The sequence below is a fragment of the Narcine bancroftii genome, chromosome 13, assembly GCF_036971445.1.
Source record: "Narcine bancroftii isolate sNarBan1 chromosome 13, sNarBan1.hap1, whole genome shotgun sequence".
Lineage (NCBI taxonomy): Eukaryota > Metazoa > Chordata > Chondrichthyes > Torpediniformes > Narcinidae > Narcine > Narcine bancroftii.
In genome coordinates, this window is record NC_091481.1 from 28,707,022 (window position 1) to 28,729,124 (window position 22,103).

At 43.9% G+C, this 22,103-nt stretch overlaps 1 protein-coding gene across 4 annotated transcripts in view; it reads left to right on the forward strand.

The window, feature by feature from the left end:
* LOC138748864 (non-muscle caldesmon-like) overlaps positions 1-22,103 on the forward strand; it is a 195,926-nt gene that overhangs the window by 53,062 nt on the left and 120,761 nt on the right. For all 4 annotated transcript variants that reach the window (XM_069909697.1, XM_069909694.1, XM_069909693.1 and 1 more), the window contains one exon: positions 3,054-3,148. The gene's annotated coding sequence lies outside the window, so the exon portion shown is untranslated. The remainder of the gene's footprint in view (positions 1-3,053; positions 3,149-22,103) is intronic.

Below are 22,103 nucleotides of genomic sequence, written 5' to 3' on the forward strand. Positions count from 1 at the left end.
CATGCATTTACTTCTGAGATCATCATGAGGTCCTGACGTGTTCCTCAGATGGACATCAGGAAAAAGTGAAAAAATGTAAATAATGTTTATATCTCACCCAGCAGCTAGCATCTGTAACTAGAATATGAATGCACTGGACGGTCCCATTTAAAGCTTGTGATCTTCTCTTGAAGATACGGAAAGGGCAATTTTTAAAGTCGGTGGATCATTTGTTCTAAATCAGTCTATCACATTCTGCCAGACTCAGAAATATAATGTCTGTAAATGAGTGGGAAAATGAATTTAAACCTTCTGTGTGGCCTTTTGAAAGAATGCATTACCGTTCCCATGAACACCCTAGTAGATTTTACAAATTCTTTCTCCACAGGGCACACTTCAGGAATCTGGTGCAAGATGTTCCCCTCATCGATGTCTGAATTCTTGATTCATGTTTCCATTTCATGAGACTCTAGCAGCAGGAATTTTCTAAATCTATTCTTTAAAAAGAGTATAATCTGTGACACTCCACTTTAATTTTTCAGTGGGTTATAGCCTAATCTGGATCTCTTTCCCATGCCATTTTCAATTCTATTATGGAAGTTTGACCATAAAACAATTCCATTGCTGCTGCATTTGTATAACCCACCAGGCATTTTCGGATATTAAAAGATATATAGATTTCCACCACAAAAAGCAGCAAAACTTGGAAAAAGTGGCCTGGATGGTCTCCCAGCACGTTATATATATCCATTGAACTCTTTAAGATTACTAATGAGTTAGTATAATATTGCTGCAAATGTATAATTAATCAGCTATAGAACTGGTATGGACTAGATAAAGTACAGTAGATTCTTCTCAGAAACCTATTTACCTGTATACAAAATAAATAGTTAATTTTTTTTTACACAGCCAGAACGCAGTTTGTGTAAAAGGATTGGAACGAAAATAAGGATTCATTCCCGTTCCAACATTTTACCTCTTCGATCCCTAGTTCATTTCATGGATCACCTGAACTGAACTGCAGGTGATCCATGAACAACGGGCTAATGAATAGGATGTCCAGCCTCCTGAAATACCACACTTCAGGTATTCTGTCTAAACTTGGGGTGTGATACGGATATTTGGAGTTTTGGTCATACCTGTGTGAATGGCTACTCCCTGAAGACACATCAGAATGGAAAAAAAAAATCACACAAGTTCTATGTAAAAAATATATATGTTTAACTTCAACAATGGCTGGACAAGACACGGCAGTTCTTTGGAGAAGATTTTACCTACTGACACAATGAATATTCAACAAGCGCAGAACTTCACATTGTCTATTGCTTAGGCAGTTCAAAATACCAAATTTGTGCCTTCAGAACCAGATGAACCTTTTGGATTAATGTTTGATTTGTTAATTGAAAGCAGGATTTTCAAATTTTACATATCTGAACTTCACTTTACACACTTCAATGTTATCAGATGTTGTTCAGCTAGTTCAGGTACATTTTGAGAAATTAGTACTAGCTGGTTAAACAAAATAAAGTAACTGCAATTTCTTTGCACGATTTCATGTTAAACAGAACAGGAGGAAAATATGGTTGATAGAAATGTTTGCAGAAAAGTATTGTACCTGAGAAATATAAGGCTTTTTGTGTGATTATTGTAGGCTATAAAGATTCCATCTAGGCTTGAAGACCTCATTATATAAAAACTATTCACCAAACTGTGATAAATTGGGATTATCTAAAGAAAAAAAGAGACAGTTTTTTTTACTTTTTTCCCCCATTTTAACAAATTATTTTCTTGGTTATATTGCTGCACGCCACATCTCTATAACTAAACTTCATATTGAGCAATGATTTTGATGCATTTGAAGGCCAGCATAATGAATTTTACAGTGAATCTTGCTTTTTTCAGAAGAAAAAGTGAACCCTGTTCATGGCACTTTCCTCACTTGCTGAAATGAAAGTACCTCTGTGTATTTGGGCCATCAGTGGATAAACCAATGCATTGTGCCTGTGTGCATCTCGAAGAATGTTTCCAATTGCTTGAATTTATCCATAAAATAAAGTCTTCATTTCTGGTTGTGCAATAAAAACAAATCATAACACAGCTATAAATCTATTCACTAACTTGTGGATAAACAACTGAACAGATTTGCTAAATATTTGGACTCGCTGATAAAGAAACTTCAAAGGCTCCTTTTCTGCTTGTGATGCAAGTACAAAATCACAAAATTTAAGGAGTCGGCTGCAATATTTCAAAATTATGAAGCTTTGTCTAAATTGTGCCCATAAATATACTGCAATACCACAAATTACTATGATAAAAAACAGATTAATAAATAAATGGAATATTGTTTCTGAAATTATAATAGAAATTGCAAGCATTTCTATTATAATTATAATCAAGAAACCCATCAACAGAGACAATTATTCATTTTGGTGAAGAAATAGGTATACTTCAAATGAAAATATTCATTGAATTTTTTTATAATCAAGGATAATATTCTGTAATAATCATCTCACCGCACCTTACTTTAGTCCTGAGAAATGTACATTTATATCCTACAAACAATCACCGCAAATACTGACATAGGATATACTTTTGGTGATTGACAGACATTGTTCAAAAGGTTTCAGGTCTCACTCTCCAAAGTGATGCCTCTTTAACTGAGTGAAGGATAAATCCTTTTGCAATGGACTTGATTTAAATAATGTCTCATACTGTTACGTGTGTGTGTGTGTGTCTGTGTGTGTGTGTGTGTGTGTGTGTGTGTGTGTGTATGTGTAATGCTATCAGCCATTAATCAACACCATCCTGACACAGGCTGCCACTAGACCAGAAATAGTGCTAAAAGTGTTGGGATGCATTAAAATATCATTCTTCTGTAACTTATCTCCTTTTCAGCATGTATCCAGGAAGTTAGGTGACTGCTTCAATCAAAGTGGATTTTATTATTTGAATGTTGATTCATTTGTTATTGTCAAAATCATGAGGCAACTGAGGCTATGCAGAATATCTAGTGACACTGACAAATTTTGCCATATTTAACTAAGATTCTTTGGACCATTTTCTTCCTTCCATAGACACTGCAAGGACGTTGGTTTGCTCTATCTGTGCAGTGGAAAAGAGGGGCCAGTGTTTGATCAACAGGAGTGCCATTGACAATTCAATTACTTCTGTGAGTATAATCAAAGAGACTAATTTATACATTGTCTTCAGTAATGCTTTCTTAATGACTTATCATCCTTAATTATCCACATAGTTTACAATAAGATTTCTAACTAATCCTATTTAAAAGTGTTCAACCGAAACACTAGATTTTTTGATGTACTACATTTAGATCTGTGTTCAGTGTTGGGGAATGCCCTGCATTGTACAGGGAATGAAAGACATAATGTGTGCTAATACAGTTCTCCACCCTGTGGGTGGAACCCAATAAAGTGCACAGCCGTTTGACTTTTCAAATATCGTTAATTTAAACAAAGACATTATCAATTTTCACTAATGTGAAACGCAAAAATGGAACACCCTGATAACGTTTCCTGGTGGTGTTGTCTGAGGCAAGAAATATTTCTCGGGAACTGCGTGAACACTCTAGCCTTCTACAAATACATCGACCCATGTGGGGATCCAAATGAGGGAGAAATTAAGGTATTTACTGTAGATGGGGGTGAACCAACAATGTAACAGAGGTGGAATTAAGCACCTGATCTATTAACCAAGATATGAGGAGGAAACAATTAGTCAGATTTCAACCAAGGCCATGATGTTAATATAGTCATCCACAATGAGGCCAGGATGTAATACATTGTGAGCAGATGTTCCAGAGCATTGCAGAAAGAGGGGTGATGATTGCCCCGTGCCATGCATGATGGGAACGAGTGCAGTGCTTTAGCTTCTTCTTCTTGTGCTGGCTGAAAAGAGTGGATAAGAAGTTTCCCCAGATCCTGATCTTGTTCTGAGATAGGGACTGTGACAACTTCCTGATTTGGAGGCCTGAAATTAAAACTGACTTTGTTTAAAGTTTCTTCTCAGCCCTTCTATAAATACAATCTAGTAATTTTTTTTACTAACATTTGTTTTTTTTTAAATCTGTCTAAACCTTTCAATCTGCAGGATTTTGCCTCTTAACATTTCACCACAAAGCTAAGACAACAATATTAGAAGGTACTTTTAGTAAAGGGACAATTTCACTTTTCAGAACAGCAGCTGTAAGATAAAATCATATTAGAACTCTTGTTTTTTTTGTGCAAATAGTTTCCCACTATCAAGAGAAAGCAACATTAGAGTTAATGAAATTCTGTCAGATGGAAATAATCGATGATGATCTGAATGGCTTTCGTTGGCCAGGCCAATTCTTTGGGGTGATGAGTTAACATTATCCATAGCCTGAGTGAATTGTCAGGTAAAACTGAGCTACTGATCCAAGAGGCAGCAGGACCATATCCAGGAAACTCATCCTTCATCAGGGTAGATGAGTTTGACTGGGCTTTTGAGATGATGATCCTGAAGAATCTGAACCTTGAATTAATTTGAGATTTTTAAATCCAATAGAGGAAATATAATGGATCTATTTTGAAGGAACTTGGAGCAGGATAGAAGAATACTGCATTTTAAAAACTTTGGTTGAATTAATGTATTGAAAAAGTTGTATAGTCTGAATAAAGATTAAATTACAGTTTCAGTCTGAAAGGCCATTAGTTAGTATACTAAACTCCTAAAGGGTTATATTAATAACCATAGGCTCTCTACCTATCTAGCAACAGGAGTAAAAGCAATAGTGAAAGAAACTTTATTGTGCCTTATTAAAGTAAATATGAATTTGGAATCTTGTGCAGTTTATTGAAATCAAATTTGGTGCTTTAATCAACCAACAGGCTCCTGTTTGTAATGTTTTTTCCTCTTAAAATGGGCACCACGTTCCAGCTCTATTAAAGAATTAAGAACAGAAGAAAATAAGAGCAGGAGCCTGCCAGTCAGATCCTCAAACTTGATCTGCCATTGCAAAGGATCATGGATGATCTGCCCAGCCCTTGTCTCTTTCTACAAGCCTCTATTCCTTATCTTTCAAAAAAAATTACTGAGTTCCTTTTTACATACCCCAAATGTTCTTGCCCTCACAAGCCTTTGGGCTAACAATTACAGAGATTCACAACACTCCATGTGTTCCTGCACACCGCAGTTTTAAAGGATTGTTCTCTAATCCTACAAATATAACACTTCATTCAAGAGTCTCCCATTAGTGGAGCACCTTGACATATCTGTCATGACCACTTAACGATCTTGTATGTTTCAATACAACCACCCCACATTTTTCTAAATCTAAAGAACATTAGACTATATTTTGGGGTCATGAATAATAGAATGATCCTTTCATCCCAGAACCTAGCTAATGGATCCCTCCAATGCCATATATCCTTTTTAAATAAAGAGATTAAAACTATGCACAGTACTACAGGTCTCATCAGTTACACTACTTCTAAATTCTTATTCATTGCATTAAAGGAAAATAAGTCATTTGCCTTCCCAACCCCTTGCCCAACCTGTCAGCTAAATTTTTCTTATCCAAGATCCCTAGATCCTTTGAGGCCCTTCAGGCTGATGTTACCCATTGTTAGTGTTAAGTTCAAGTGATGCCTTCAGAATGGCAACTTTCCATTCACCTTCCCATCCTTGTCATTGGCTGATTGTATACTATATACCCAAACTGATCTGGCTGCCCTGCTCTCTCCCCTCAGCCCCATGTCAGTGTCCACACTGATCCCACTGCCTCACTCTGACCCCACAGCCCCGTGTCGGACCCCACACTGATCCCACTGCCCCGCTCTCTCCCCTCAGCCCTGTGTCAGTCCCCACACTGATCCAACTCTCTCCCTACAGCCCCGTGGCAGTCCCCATACTGATCCCACTGTCCGCACTCTCCCCACTGTCCTCGCACTGATCCTACTGCCCTGCTCTCTCCCCACAGCCCCGTGTCGGTCCCCATACTGATCCCTACTTACAAATAAAAAAGTTTACAGATACATAACAGTATCCCATATAGCTTTGCTAAGTATATAATATGGTGTTTGCACAATACGTCCACATAACGTAAAGCCCAATTTCACAAAAGGTATCATGGACATTAAGTGGTGCATACCTGTAGTATTTCTCCTGTCAGAACTGCTGTGACTTTCAAAACTTATACAGCATAGCAATTATTATGTGTGGTCTGCTCTTGTTCGTTTCCTAATAATATTATAAATTGTCATTGTGGAGACATACAAAATTGGTTCCAGCAGTGCAGGGAGAAATCTGGCACCTCTGCTTTTGTCAAATTAAACCTTAATAGGATTAAACTCATTCAGCTGATAAGTTGAAAGTGATTTTAAGGTATCATAACAAATTATTTTAAAAAGGCAAGGTACAGAAGGTGAATGTCAACAAGAAAGTCAGAGTGATATAAACCTGACTGCGCATAGTGAAGGACCACCGCCAGTGGGCTGATCTCGCCTCAAACCGTGCACCTTGGCGCCTCACAGTTTGGCAGGCAGCAACCTCCTTTGAAGAAGACCGCAGAGCCCACCTCACTGACAAAAGGCAAAGGAGGAAAAACCCAACCCCCAACCCCAACCCACCAATTTTCCCCTGCAGCCGCTGCAACCGTGTCCGCATCGGACTTGTCAGCCACAAACGAGCCTGCAGCTGACGTGGACTTTTACCCCCTCCATAAATCTTCGTCCGCGAAGCCAAGCCAAAAAAAAGAAAGAAGAAGATAGTGAAGGACAAAACTACTTTCATTCAAATAGTGCTTTTAATGGAGAAAAAATTGCTGAGGCTTGTAGATAAAGTTATGTGGAAAAAAATTGGAGACTGAAGCAAGGGAGAAAATATTACAGGGTGTGGAGTGGAAGCTGGAATCGATGGGTGAGACATGGGAATGGGATGAGAGTTTGAGAGGTGTGGTACCAACGTCAAAGGGGGAGAGAGCAGTGGAGAAGTTTAGCGAAGTATTACTTTACAGTGTAAGTTTCACCCAAAGATGGTCTCCAATGACTAAATTGCTCTCATATATTTTTATGGCTGAATATTGCATTGGTTTAACAAATGGGAAGTAATATTTGCAAGTCTTGAAAGATGTTAAGCTGTGGACCCCAAGTCTCTAACGCTGTGAACTGGAGGGGGCCTGATTCACAAAATCAACCCTTGTTCGTGTGTTTTTTTTAATTGCCAGAAGTTTAACTAGCTTATGATAAAGGTTGTTCTGACTGACTAGATTTCTGTCCATGTTATGTAATAAAAACATTTATTTTTCACAGATTTCAACAACAATTATTCATTTGTAAATGGTCTATCTGTTTTCTTACAAATTTAAGGCATGAAGACCTTGTGTCAGATTGAAAGACAATGTCAGAAAATTAACTCTTATTTAAGTGAATTGGGCTCATTTTATATGATATGTAGATTGCAGCTTCGACTTTGATTCTCCTTCCAGCTCTGCTGTGTTGTTGTTATTTAAAAAAAAATATTTGTATCTGGTTATCACTTGCAAAGCCAATATTTTTCGACCATCCCTCAATACTCTTGACAAGTTGGTGGTGAACTGCCTTCTTGAAGTGCTGCAGTCCTTCTGGTTGAAGGTACCCCCACAGTGCTTTGGGGAAAGAATTCCAGAGTTTGGTCCTAATACTGATTAGCGTCTGCGACCTGGAAGGGAACCTGCCAGTGATACTATTTCCATAGACCTGCTGACCATATCTTTCATGGTTGTAGAGATTGAAAGTTATAGAAACTGAAAGTATCCTGGATGAGTAGTTTTGATGTAAACATAGAACAGAACAGCACAGTACAGGCCCTTCAGCCCATGATATTATGCTGACCTATATGTAGTATACCTAATAAAAGCTAAACTCTCTCTATATTTTTCTTTCATCCATGCGCCTGTCTAAAGCCTTTTTCACACTGGCTAACCAGTAGATTGGCCATCTAGTGAACCAGTTAAGGAAGCAGTTTTTGCCTTTCGCTCTCGACCACTGTTAACCATGTTCTCACAACAAGGCATTCCCGAGGACAGGGAATTCTATCCTCCACTGGTAACGTCTGAGTGATGCACCTGCCCAAAATCCATATCCATGTATTATGATCTTGTATTAAATTTATAAAAGACTGTGGGAAAATATAGCCGCGCAATTTATAAACACCATGGGAAAGTTCTAGCAGCAATAGCACACAATTAATAAAGACCATGGGAAAGAGCAATGGCAGACCTGCCCTCCCACAATTCCATGCCGCAGAGAAAGAGCTGTGTGCACAGAGCACACATGGGGCACTCAAGGAGGAGTTTCTCTGCAGCATAGAATTCTGGGAGGGTAGATTCACCATCACGTGTGCACACTCTCTCTCTCTCTTCCCACCACCACCTCTCACCCTCATTGCAACTTTCCCATGATCCTTTAGAAATTTATAAAAGTTTATATATGTTGGCAAAGTTTATACTGTAGCAGCGGCTATAATGCTAACTGAAGGATCGCACAACCAGACAGGTTGAGTTCAGTGAGCAAAACTAATTTATTGCAGGCTGCCTGGCTGGTCTTATACTCCCAGCCTGGACCTGGCTGAGAACTGTGCTGGGGGGCCCCGACGTCACTGGGGTTTCACGTGGGTCACCAAGCGTGGGCTTCTGAGCCCGGTGCCGAGGTCGGCTGGAAACCCCCGACGGCGCCATTTTGGCCGGCTGCCCCATCGCATGCGTGACAAGTGGGGCAGGGTTGCCTGCCTAATGGCATATCGCCACACAGCCCCCACCAGAACTGACGCCAATGTCCTTTTTGCCGGGCGGTCTCGCTTCTTGGGTTGGGCCACAACTACTGGCTCAGTGGGGTCGAGGTGGACTGGCTTTAACCTGTCCACCGTAAACAGTTCCCTCTTACCACCAATGTCCAGTGTGAAAGTGGATCCTGAATGCTGGACAACTTTGTACGACCCTTCGTATAGTCTTTGTAGAGGTGCTGTGGACGGGACCCGCCTGATAAAAACGTACTCTGCAGACTACGGCTCAATGGGGACATAAGAGGCCCGTGGGCTATGTCTGGGTGGCGGTGGGGGTGTGAAGGAGTCCAACTGGGCCTGGAGGCAGGGAAGTAGACCGTGCAGTGACTGCTGGGGGTTGTGAGGTGCGTTGACGAACTCACCGGGTAGGGCTAGCGGTGCACCATAGACCAGCTCGGTAGGTCTTCTTTGGGTGTTGAGTGAATGCCCAGGAGCACCCAAGGCAGCTTGTCCACCCAGTTGGGGCTGGTGAGGCAGGCCATCAGTGCTGACTTAAGGTGGCGGTGCAATCGCTTGACTAGCCCATTGGCCTGTGGGTGATGGATTGTGGTGTGACGTAGCTCGATCCCCAACCTGTTGGCGAGCCGTGCCCAGAGCGTAGAGGTCAACTGGGTGCCCCGATCACTGGTGAGGTGGTTCGGGACCCTGAACCGGGCAACCCAACCGTTCAAAAGCACTCGGGAGCAGGAGTCCTTCGAGGCATCTGGCATCGGGATCGCCTCGGGCCAACGAGTGGTGCGGTCTACCACTGTAAAAAGGTAACGGTTACATCGGAAAAGGGGTAAGGGTCTGACAATGTCCACATGTATGTGGCTGAACTGTTCCCGGACATGTTCGAAATCTTGTACGGGCGCTCTGGTATGCCTGTGTACCTTTGGAAACTGGCAATGGGTGCAGGTTCTGGCCCAGTCCGCAATCTGCTTCCGAAAACCCTGCCAGACGAAACGTTCTGCACCATACGGACCGTGAACCTGATGGAAGGGTGGAAAGGTCATGGATATGGTGGAAGACTTGCCTGCACCACTTCTGGGGAACCACCGATCATGGGGTGCCCATGGAGACATCACACAGGACAGTGCCCTCACTGTGAGGTCGGGAGGTCCTGGAACCGCAGGCCCTTGATGGCAGTCCTGAAGGCCCGCGTCGCCTCATTGGACTTCTGGTCCTGGGCAAGCTGGTCGAAGTCGAGCGTGCAAATGGCCAGTTATGAAAGTGTGTCGGCGACTATGTTATCTTTCCCCGCCTTGTGCCGAATGTTGGTGGTGAACTCCGACATGAAGGAGAGGTGAAGCTGTTGGCGGGCTGACCAGAGATCTCTTGCCATAGCGAGCGCCTGAGTGAGGGGTTTGTGGTTGGTAAAAATGGTGAAAGGCCTCTCCTCCAAGAAATAGCGGAAGTGATGCACTGCCAGGTACATGCCCAGCAACTTACAATCGAAAGCGCTATACGCGCTCTGGCGGGTGAAGAATTCGGCTAAAGAATGCCAGTGGTTTCCACTGTCCATTCACCTGCTGCTCCAGGACAACGCCAACAGCTGTGGCAGAGGCATCGATGGAGATCGCCATAAGCAGGTTGGTGCGTGGGTGGATGAACAGGGTAGCCTTCGCGAGGACATCTTTTGAGGATTTGAATGCCCTGCTGGCCTCTGGAGTCCAGGCGGGTGTCTTGACTTTGTCCACGATGAGGGCAAAGAGTGGCTGCATGATGCGTGCTTCGGCTGGAATGAAGCGGTTATAGAAATTGACCATACCCGCGAACTCCTGCAGCCCCTTGAGGTTGTCCGGGTGTGGGATCTCCCTGATGGCAGCGATCTTCATAGCGGCAGGTGTAGCTCCTTCGGCCGTGATGGTATGGCCCAGGAACTGCATGGACTCTTTCCCAAACTGGCATTTGGGCGGATTGATCATTAGGCCGAAGTTGTCCAGTTGGGAAAAGAGGGTGCGGAGGTGAGACATGTGTTGTGCCCGGTCTCTGCTGGCGACAAGGATGTCGTGCAGGTAAATGAATACGAAATTCAAATCCCTGCCCACTGTGTCCATGAGGGGCTAGAAGGTCTGGGCGGTGTTCTTGAGCCCGAACAGCATGCGTAGGAACTTGAACAAGCCAAAGGGGGTGATGATGACCGTTTTGGGTATGTCCTCGGGGTCCACCAGGATTTGATGATACCCGTGCACCAGGTCAACCTTGGAGAATAACTTCGCACCATGCAGGTTTGCCATATAGTCCTGGATGTGAGGGATTGGGTAACGGTCAGGTACTGTCGCATCGTTATGCTGTTGATAATCTCCGCAGGGGAGCCAGCCGCTGGAGGCTTTCGGGACCAGGTGGAGTGGTGAGGCCCAAGGACTGTCGGAGCGTCGAATTATTCCCCAGCTCCTACAGATGCGAGAATTCTTCCTTCGCTATCTGGAACTTATCCGCCAGGGGCTGGTGTGCCTTGATGTGGACCTTGGGTGGGGATGCAATGAAACACCCTGTGGCGTGGTGAGGCAGTGGAGAACTGCGGCTTGAGGAGGGACAGGAACTCATCTAGGATACACTGAAACTTGTCCTTGGGCATTCTGACTATGCCCATCTGCGGCTGCTCTGTGTGGGAGGCGAATGGAATGGAAGGTATGGGCATCTACCAGTTGCCTACCTCGAATGTCAACCAGAAGTCCATAGGGGAAGAGGAAGTTGACACCCAGGATGGCAGTTGGGAGGGTCAAAACGGCGAACCTCCACCCTGGCCGATCTGGAAGTGAACAGTCTTGTCTCCATACATTTGGATCTCCGTCGAATTAGCTGCAAGGATGGGAGGTCCTCGAAGCTGGTTCCGGGACTCGATGGCTGTGGCCAGAATGACACTGATCTGGGCCCTGGTGTTTACAAGGAAACATTGACCGCTGACTTAATCCCACAGGTAGAGAAGATTGTGTTGTTGGCCAGCCGCCGCAGCCATTAACAGCAGCCGGCCTGCTCATTTACCTGGAACGAGCAGGGCTGATGACTCTTCCGAGCCTTGGCTCGCCAGCGCTGGTGGAAGAAGCAGCGGCCTGAAGTGGATGGCTTGCTTCTTTCTGGCTATGCTCTTTGAGGCCCCTGCAGGGGCCAGGCGTTCCACTGCAGCGCTAGAGGAGGGCTTGGTGTGGTCATGCCATGACTCGTAACCTGCTGGACTGCTGAGCCCTCCGAGAATTGTTCTGAACCTGAACCTTTTGAGTGACTATCCTAGGGTCAACAAAGCTCTCCTGGGACAGCAAAGGCCGGATGTCTTCAGGCAGATGGTCGAGGAAGATGCGCTTGAAGAGTGGGCAGTTGGTGTGATCGCCCATGAGCGCGAGCATCTCGTCCATCAACTTGATTGGTGTTCTGTCCCCAAGGCGTCGAGGCGCAGCATCCGAGCGGCACGCTGGTGCCTGGAGAGGCCGAGGGAGCCGGTGAGCACCCGCTTGATGGTCCCGTACTTATCTTCCGTGAGTGGGAGCTGAATGAGGTGCAGCACTCATTTGGCGGTGACCTGGTCCAGAGCAGCGACCACATGGTAGAACTTGGTCGAATCCAATGAAATCTGGCAGAGGTGAAACTGAGCCTCTGCATGGCTGAACCATGTCTCCGGCTCCTGAACCCAGAAGTCAGGAAGCTCGATGGCTATAGCGCTGATCAAAGAGTCATTCATGTCATGTTCAAAGACGTTTGAACCTGTTGGGGTCACCAATTGTAGCGGCAGCTACACCGCTAACTGAAGGATCGCACAAGCAGATGGGTTGAGTTCAGTGAGCAAAACTAACTTATTGCAGGCTGCCTGGCTGGTCTTATACTCCCAGCCCAGACCTGGCTGAGAACCGTGCTAGGGTCCCCCGACATCACCAGGGCGTCACACATGGGTTGCCAAGCACAGGCTTCTGAGCCCGGTGCCGAGGTTGGGAGGAAACCCCCGACGGTGCCACTTTGGCCGGCTGCCCCGCCGTGTGCGTGTCAAACAGGGCCGGTTCGCCTGCCTAATGGCATACCGCCAAAATACCTTTTTAATATTTTGTTTCCTTCATGTTCCTGGACCCACACAAAAACGTCAATAACGTGTCACTACTTTGTCTCTAGATAGTCCATGTTCCTTTCACACTGGGTTAATCAGTACGCAGGCATCAGTTGATACCAGGGATGATGTAACCTTCCTAGGTTGTATCATTTCTGGTGTAATTTGACGCCTGCATACCATTTAAGGAGCTTTCACACTGGACCCTTAATTGGTAGATTGGCCATCAATTACTAGGACAAGGTGGCAGTGTGAAAGGTGCTTAAGAGTCTCTTAAATGCCACTATTTTCCAGCCTCTACCACCACCTCTGGCAATGCATTCCAGGCACCCACAACTCTCTATGTAAAAAAAATCCTACCTCTGACATCTCCTCTAAACCTTCCTCTCTTCACTTTTTTATGTTGTAGATTATTCACATAGAGTTCAGTGATGGTGGGGGGAATGAATGTTCAAGGTGGTTGGATGGGTTAGCAACGTAAAGACACAATGCTGGAGAAACTCAGCAAATCAGTTTATGTAGCAAAAATACATAAGCAATGATTCGGACTTAAGCCCTTCTCCAAGGTATGACCCCAGAAAAACTGTCTGCTGCCAACTAAATTTCGGCTTTGTCCTGGATGGTGTGGAGCTTCTTAAGAGCCGTGTCTCTGCACTCATTCAGATGAGTGGAGAGTATCCGTTTGTGCTCTTGATTTGGTGGAAACACTTTCCCAGGTCAAGGGGTGAGTCATTCACTGCAAATTCTGACCTTCTGATATAGTCAAGTGTACAGTTGAGGTCCTGGTCAATGGTGACCCCCTAGGTGGGGATGCAGTGGCTCCATGTAATTATGGCACTAAATGTCAAGGTCAACTAGTTTCACTCTCTTAACCTGCTTTCAGGTGGCCAGAATACCCCAAGGTAAAGCCGCCTAAAATACCCAAATGCGGCTGTTGGGAAGCCACCTGAAAGCGGAGAACCCTGACCCAAGAAGTACTTACCCAACCCTCCTCGGGAAGCTGTATTCTCCACTTCCGAGCACTCCCCCAGGCACGTGAAGGCGGGCAGGACTACGGCCACAGTCGACAGGAGCCGGCGTTTGCTCCGCGGCGCCTCTCCCTGCTGCAGACCTGCCAGGTGCCAGAACAGCCGCATTCTCCCAGCAATTCCACCTGAAAGCGGCTTTAGAAGTTATCGTCACCCAGCATTTTTGTGTAACAAATGCTACTTCCCATTTCTCAGCTCGTGCCTGAAAGTTGTCGACAAGCTGGCTGCATCCAGGCATAGTCCCCTTCACTTGCTGAGAAGCTACAAATGGAAATGAACATGGTGCAATAATCAGTAGAGTTCTCCACTCTGACCTTGTATGAACTTGAACTCAGGAAGCAAAACTTGTCTCCATTGAAAGCCTGTCAGATAAACCAATCAGAAAGCACCAGTATCAGGAGCATGTTTGTGGAGGGTTGCATCTTCTCTGCGAGCCAGCATGAAATATATCCACTACTGGCCAGTTTGGTTGTGGGTCTCCCAATATGAAGCTCAGTAGAGCCCTTGGCATTAGAAGCTTTGATTGAACCCAGTAAACCTTCCTGCTGCTTTTATGGTAATGTGGATTGACCTCTGATCGAATGCTCTACAGTAATCACACTACTTTGTGATGCAAGGATTCTCTCAGTAGAGCTCTAGTAGAAAGTTGATAAAATGGTGGCCTGTAGCCTTGCCCACCACAGCCTTCTCAGGAAGTGCAGTTGCTGTTGAACCTTTCTGACAAGTGAGGAGATGTAGTGTGTCCGGGATATGTCAACAGAGGCATCTTGGGGTTCAAGGCCATAGTTCTCTTAATCTGATTATATAGGTAGATAGTGTGGTGAAGAATGCATATAGCATGTTTTCCCTCGAATGCTGGGGCATAGAATAAAAACGATGGAACATTTTGCTGTATCGTCAAAACACTGGTATCGTGTGCAGTTCTGATGTCCACACAATAGGAATCATAGATTTGTGCTGGAGACAGCACAGGGGTGATTCACCAAAGGATTGCATGATTGGAGGAGATCGGATAATGTAATGTAGTATAACACTCCACTCTGGCTGGTGAATGTGTCTGGGTCACCCATGCCAAGTGAACAGCTGGCTCTCCTCCAGCAGCTTGGGTTGTTTGCCCTACAATAAAAAAGGGTTGATGGTGGGGGGAAATACCTGAGATGTATGTAACCTTATAAGAAGCATAAATAATAGATAGGATTGAGAGACAGAATTGGTTTGTCATAATCAGTGGGAGGTAGTTGTCATGGTTGCCCCATGGGTTGTCAGCGGTTGGTGGTGGTGTGGGGGGGGGGGGGCGAAGAGGGGAATGATTATTGTTCCTCCAGACTGGGTATCTTGCTGCAGGGAAGTACCTTCAAAATTATTGAAGTTACAGAGGTGGTTTGGAGGGTCTGTTCGTGGCCAGTGTAGCATAGCACTCCACTCTGGCTGGTGAATGTGTCTGGCTCACCCATGCCAAGTGAGCGGCGGGCTCTGCTCCAGCATCTCCCTCGTCGCTGGTGATGTTGTGGCCTGTTTTTCCAGCTGCTGACAAATTGCATCATTGATGCGACAGGAGGATCCAGGAGTACCAATAGCAGGCTGGTCAGCTCCTTGAGACAGTAAAGGACTCACAGCTGTGCGATTTCAACAATGCTATAGGTAGGTGGAGCACAGCCACAGCCCACCTGATTGAGATTGGATGGTTCAGCCCAGTCTCAGATAGACCCTCTTCATGTCGAAAGCGTTCATGAATAGAACCTCTGACATCACGCCAGTGTTCTTCTCTGACCATTGCATCCTTCATGGTTGCCTTCAGGGGCGGTACATTTGGCGTAGTGGTTAGCGCAATGCTTTTACAGCGCCAGCACTTGGGACTGGACCGGGGTTTGAATCTCGCGCTGTCTGAAAGGGGCTTGTACGTTCTCCCAGTGTCTAGATGGGTTTTCTCCAGGGTCTCCAGTTTCCTCCCACTGCTTAAAATGTACCAAGGGGTGTAGGTTAATGAGGTGTAAATTGAGCACCACGGACTCGTGGGCCGAAATGGCCTGTTACCATTCCATATGTCTAAATTTAAAATTCACACACCCTGACATCTATAGATCAGGCAGGAGAACATGGAAGTTGAATGCAACTTACACCAGAGAAAGCTGAGGAACTAAGGAGCAGTTACACAGGTTGGAGAACCACGAAACCCATCTTTGCCTCCCTGGTGAAGTGGTAGGAAGTCACCGAGGAGAACATCAAGAGGTTCCTTGTCCTCAAAGGTGTTCAAAGAGAAACACAGAGACAAAGGCAACTGGAACAACTCCTCTTCCTGCATTCAAGGGGTGGGGGGTGGGAATGTGAGGGATGAACCCGAGCGTTGAAGAGCAAGAAAGCTTCACTTTGCTCGAAATTCTCTAAGATCATGTCCCTATCACGAGCAGGATGACATGTGTTCATGTTTTTTTTCTTTTGAATAGCTCACGGGGGAGCTTAAGGAAGGGAATGGCTCAGTAATATCCTCGCAGACCTCATTACGGGGGGGGAATAGACATTCATACCATATGTATCCTCTGTGCATGAACTTTTCCTTGCATTAAGCTTCCTGCTTGGAATTCAGGCATGGAGGTCAACAAGTCCTGGATGGTTTTTGGATCTGTGCCTGATCTCCTGATAAGCTTTCCTGGCTGAGATTCTTGCCTTTCCTTGTAAATGCGTGACAGCTGGACCTGCATCCACATATCTGATCTCTTCTTATTGAACAAAACTCTAAGCTATGCAGAAAACAATCTACTGGAGGAGCTCAACCGATCAAACAGCATCATTGTGGAAAAGAATTGTTGATGTTTCAGGTTAGAACCCCTCAAGTATCTTCACCTCCATTATTCTTTCAGACAGCAGAGGGCTAAGTGGAGCTGAGCTCAGATTTCAGATTTATTGTCAAAGTGCATACACGACATCATGTACAACCCTGAGGTTCCTTTTTCCTGCAGCCGCGGTAGAATCACCACTAATTAATAGAGCAATAAAAAACTGTACCAGTGTAAGACATATAAACAAATAAAGAATTGTAAACAGATAACAAATGTAAGGAAACCGTGCAATCAGGGAGAGGAAAGAAAATCAATAAAGAGCTCGTAAGAGTCCTTAAATGAGTCCTTGATTGAGTTTGTTGTTGAGGAGTCTGATGGTGGAGGGGTAGCAGCTGTTCCTGACCCCGGTTGTGGCACCTACACCTCTTTCCTGATGGCAGTAGCAAGAACAGAATGTGTGCTGGGCGGTGTATGGTAGTGTAGATCCCTGTACCCTGTAGATGTACTCAACAGAGGGGAAGATTTTGCCTGTGATGTCCTGGGCTACCTTTTGGAGGGCTTTAATGCTCAGGGGTATTGGTGTTTCCATATCAGACTGTGATGCCCACTTTCTACCACACTTCTGTAGAAATTTGCCAGGGTTCACAGCTAGATGAGCCATGATCTTATTGAATGGCAGAGTAGGCTCAACTGGCTAAATAGCCTCATCCTCCTCCATTTTCTCATGTTTTTATGGGACTTTCAGCAATTTCCTGAAGTATCAAATGACATCTTCACATAGACAGCTTCCAATGGACACCCTGTGTTGATGTTTGCCTCTGTTTCCAAGAGGCAATTTGTTTTACACTCATTGGATCCATGTTAGAAACTAAAATTTATCATAAAATCACTTCAGTGTAGTTCACTGAACATATCGAAAGATGTTTAGTTTGATGAATAATGTTTCCATTTTAAACATTCTGAAATTGTTCTGAAGCAGATTTATTTAATTTGGCAAACATATCCAAACCTCCCTCCCCCTTTGACTGTTAAGTTGACCATGCCTTTGCTCTTTAACCATTGATGAACACTGCAGTGCAATGATTCTTCAGACATTCCCCACTCCCTTGGACACTTTCCCCAAATGTAACACTGTCTTATGGTTAGCTTGTGCATTAATGTATCTGTTTCAAATTTAACTTGCTCACAATTATCTGACAAAGGTTTGGAATGAAAATACTTTATAAATCTAAAAAAGGCTTTGCTCGCCAGGAGGGAGAATTCTGTGGATAATTATATCTAACAGCCTCAGGATGTACATTTGTCACTATTGGAATCTACTGGAGATTATGAGCATCATGGGATCACTATATTGATGCAAAAATATATTGTTGTGAACCATTTCTGATTCTGACTATTCCTAGACCATTGATATGAACTTTTTAAATTTTGGCTTTGGTTTCCGTTCGATTTTAACCAATTCCAGTTGCAGCTAGCATCGGTTTAAATTAAACATTGCAGCTGAGATCACGTTAACAGCGGAATTCTCAATGGTGATGCCCTTCCTCAGTAAGCTTGTCATCTTCCAATTTATGTGACCATAAGACCATGAGACATAGGAGCAGGAATAGGCTATTCAGCCCATCGAGTCTGCCCCGCCATTCATTATTTTCCCACTCAGCCCCACTGCCCAGCTTTCTCACCATAACCTTTCATGACTTATAAGAACCTGTCAATCTCTGCCCTAAATAGTTACCCTTACTATTTTAGGTCAAGTTTACAAATAATTAAATTTTATTCAATATGATTCCTAATTATATCATTAAAATCATCCATTTTACTGCTAACTTCCACCCCGACCTTAAATTCACTTGGTCCATCTCGGTAATACTCTCCCTTTTCTCAATCTCTCTCTCTCTCTCTCTCTCTCTCTCTCTTTCTTAATCTTGGGGGACAAACTCTCGACAGACATCTAAAAACCACCCAATTACCACAGCTACCTTGACTCTACACAGCCTGACCCTGTAAGGATTCCATTCCTTTCTCTCAATTCCTCTGTCTCTACTGTATCTGCTCTGAGGATGAGGACTTCCATGCCAGATCATCAGAGATGTCCTTCAAACAACATGGCTTTCCCTCTCCCATCATCAACTCAGCCCTCACCTGCTTATCCTCCATGACCCGCACATCTGCCCTACTCCCCTCTGCCCCCATGCAAGATAAGGATAGGATTTTCCTTGCCTACACCTACCACCCTACCAGCCTCCGTGTCCATATCCTCCTCCACCATCTATTATGTGATCCCACCACTAGACACCATTTTCCCCTCTCCTTCCACAGGGTCTGCTCACTCCATGACTCCTTTTTCCATATCCCATTCCCCACTAATCATCCCATAGGCATCTACTCTTGTGTCCGCAAGAGATGGTCCTCTTATTCCCACAAGTCCTCCCTCACCACCATTCAGGGCCCCAAACAATCTTTCCAAGTGAAGCAACATTTTGCCTGTGGATCTGCAGAGGTCATCTACCGTATCCTGTGCTCCCGTTGTGGTCTTCTCTACATCGGAAAGATGGGCGCAGACTGGGGGATTGCTTTGTTGAGCACCTCGGTTCCATTCGCCACAATAGCGGGGATCTCCCAGTGGCCACCCATTTCAATTCCCCAACCCATTCCCTTGCCGACATGACTGTCCATGTTCTCATGTACTGCCAAATTGAGACCACCTGCAAACTGGAGGGACAACACCTCATCTTTCGCCTGGGCACCCTCCAATCGGATGGCATTAACATCAACTTCTCTAGTTTCTGTTAAACCCCCACCCACTCCCTTCTTCTCCCTATCATCTTTACCCCAGCTCGCTCTCTCTCTCTCCCCTCCTCTCTCTCTCATTTTCTCTCTGTGTCCTTTCATGGAATAAAAATCAATTCTCACCTCTCCTCATATCATTTATCTTCTGTTGGTCTGAACTCCTCTCCCTGCCAGTCTACAGTTTTTACTCTGATGCCTTCCAGTTCTTTGCTTTATTCCTCGAAAAAGGGCTCAATCCCAAAACCTCAGTAATACATCTTAACCTCCTTTGGACGCTGTGAGACCTGCTGAGTTCCTCCAGCATTTCTGTGTGTTTTTATATAAAAACCTTTGCTTGATTATGAAAGGCTAATAAAATGCACATTTGTACCATAGCAATCTATTAATAATATAATTAGGAATCATATTGAATAAAATTTAATTATTTGTAAACTTGACCTAAAATAGTAAGGGTAACTATTTAAGGCAGAGATTGACAGGTTCTTATAAGTCATGAAAGGTTATGGTGAGAAGGCTGGGCAGTGGGGCTGAGTGGGAAAATAATGAATGGCGGGGCAGACTCGATGGGCCATTCCTGCTCCTATGTCTCATGGTCTTATGGTCACACAAATTGGAAGATGACAAGCTTACTGAGGAAGGGCATCACCATTGAGAATTCCGCTGTAAACGTGATCTCAGCTGCAATGTTTCATTTAAACCGATGCTAGCTGCAACTGGAATTGGTTAAAATCATGGGTAATGAGGCAGCACCAAATTAGTCGTCGATGTAGCAGAGGAAGAATTGAGGGGCCTTGGCTGTGTAGACTTCTAGCATAGATTTTACACAGTATGTTTGGTTTTCTGGACTATGGCCATAGGTATTTTGGAATTCCAGGGCCTGTATGTGAAGTATATTCAAGGTTCTATTCATTTCATTTATCTTATATTACTAGAACTAATAGATCAAACTATTCTGACATAGAATTTATCTGAAAATGAAGCAAGAGCTATAAAGTTAACAAAACACCATCTATAAAATACAAAAGGAAACTGAGCAAGAAAGAAATGACACAGACAGCCGTGCTTGGTTTTGGGTTACCTAATGAGCACTGAATTAAATTAAGGACAACTATCTCTGAAGTACCATAATATTTTTTAATTCACTGATCAGATTTGCAACCTTTTACTTTCCACTCATACCTCTTTACATAATCCCTATACCATTGGTGCTCTGTGATTAGTAAGGGATTGCTTAAATTGGTCTGTGGGTGCAAAGAAAAGGTTTGAAAGCCACTGTTTTAATTGTACCTCATTGACTCGTTATGTGCACAGTTTCATAACTCCAAAGGAAATGGGCCAATGACAATTTTTCTCAAGCAAAATGTTTCAGTAACAAATGGATCTAGAGCAGTGATTGCCAAACCTTCCCTTCCCACTCAGATCCCACCTTAAGCGATCCCTTACTAATCCCAGAGCAGTGATGACATAGGGATTACTTAAAGTGGTATGTGAGTGGAAAGAAAAAGGTTGAGAACCCCTGTGCTAGATTTAATTCTAATCCTATTGAATGAACTGTTCCTTATTTATCATGAGAACTGAATGTGTTGGTAGTTGTAAGGAGAAAAATCGAGTTGCGTGGTGACATATTCCGTGTCATTTTATTGATCTGGTGCCTCTCGATGAGGGAAAATATCTGGAGATGAACAGGGTTAAAGTCAGGAGAGATGAACACACATTCTCTGCTTTGCTGTGCTTTAGGAACAGATTTTTCTTTTAATTTTGCAAGTTCAAGGGATTCTTAGCGGTTGGAAAATTGAACTCGAGACTGGATGCTTTGGTCCCTGATATTCTGATTGGGAAAACATAACCAGAATGTTTTCTTTGAAACTTCAATACTTGCAGACAGTATGTGAGACTCTCTGTGGGAGAGTAAAGTCTGGAGACCACCCTTTCTACCTTTCCTCCAGAGATTAAGGGCTAGGTATTGCCATGGAGCCTACCAATGTGCAGAGTTTGGAGAAGGAATAGAGATAAAAGGCTTTTGTTCCTCTTTGCTTTCTTACATTCAAATAATCAACTGCTGAGGACACAGAATGTTCACTTTGCATCTGCTGTAAGTATTTAAGGTTTTTCATTTAAGCAAAAACCTTTCATACTGTACCTGTGCTGGAAAGAAGTCTGTAATTGCTTAAGTGATATCAAATCAGAAGACTCCACACAAACTGTGAGGGAATGGTTATAAAGTTGAAGTGTAGATCAGTAACAAACATCTCAGCTAATGCCAAGGCTACTGGGACACTGAAGAGCACAGTTCATTTACACCATTGTCTGAAAAGGTAATGCAAGGAAATGAAATTGAAAACTGGGACAGATCCCTGCCTGGCTGTCCTTTGCTATTTTAAACAATAAAGTGGCTGAAAACCAAGAGCACACTATGTTAATATTTAATCTTGTTAATGTTATCCTTGATCAGCATGGATGGAACCCCACATGGGAATTATTCATAATCATCTGTAGTTTATTTTCCTATTTAACATTTCTGAAATGTAATCTATCTCAGTCTCAGTTTTGCAAAGGAAACTTATGCATTGACATCTGCAAAATTTATCCTCCTTTTGGTGACAATGTGATTTTACACAGACTGTTGGCCTCATTTCCCGGTATATTTCCAAGCACTGTGAGTCATGTTCAAACTAATTAAATTGTTTTGAAATAAAAATACTTCAAAAAAAATTT